The following is a 438-nucleotide window of genomic DNA, read 5'->3' as shown; positions in this document are numbered from 1 at the left end:
ACCGGAGGTGCCTGCCGGAGATGAGGCCATTATGGCTCGCCTTTAGGTGTCCTCCTCGGGATAGCGTCATTTAAAGAATGAGGGTCAGCACGTAGTGAAAAAAATCGGAAAAAAACCGGAGGAGCCTACTGAAGATGAGGCCATTACGGCTCACCTTTAGGTGTCCTCCTCGGGATAGCGTCATTTAAAGAACGAGGGACAGCACGTAGTGAAAAAAACCGGAGGAGCCTGCCGAAGATGAGGCCATTATAGCTCGTCTTTAGGTGCCCTCCTCAAGATAACGTCATTTAAAGAGCGATGGTCTGCACAACGTAAAAAAAACCAGAATAAAATCGGAGGAACCTGCCGTAGATGAGCCCATTACAGCTCGCCTATAGGTGTCTTCCTCGGGATAGCGTCAATTAAGCATGACGTAAAAAAAATCCAACAAAAAAAACC

General features: G+C 47.7%; 1 long non-coding RNA gene across 1 annotated transcript in view; it reads left to right on the top strand.

Moving 5' to 3' along the window:
* LOC107608623 overlaps positions 258-438 on the top strand; it is an 11,999-nt gene continuing 11,818 nt past the window's right edge. The window contains exon 1 of the long non-coding RNA XR_001612942.2: positions 258-377. This is a non-coding gene — a long non-coding RNA (uncharacterized LOC107608623). The remainder of the gene's footprint in view (positions 378-438) is intronic.

The sequence above is a fragment of the Arachis ipaensis genome, chromosome B07 (genome assembly GCF_000816755.2).
Source record: "Arachis ipaensis cultivar K30076 chromosome B07, Araip1.1, whole genome shotgun sequence".
NCBI classification, from domain to species: domain Eukaryota; kingdom Viridiplantae; phylum Streptophyta; class Magnoliopsida; order Fabales; family Fabaceae; genus Arachis; species Arachis ipaensis.
This window is presented reverse-complemented; position numbering and strand designations above follow the sequence as displayed.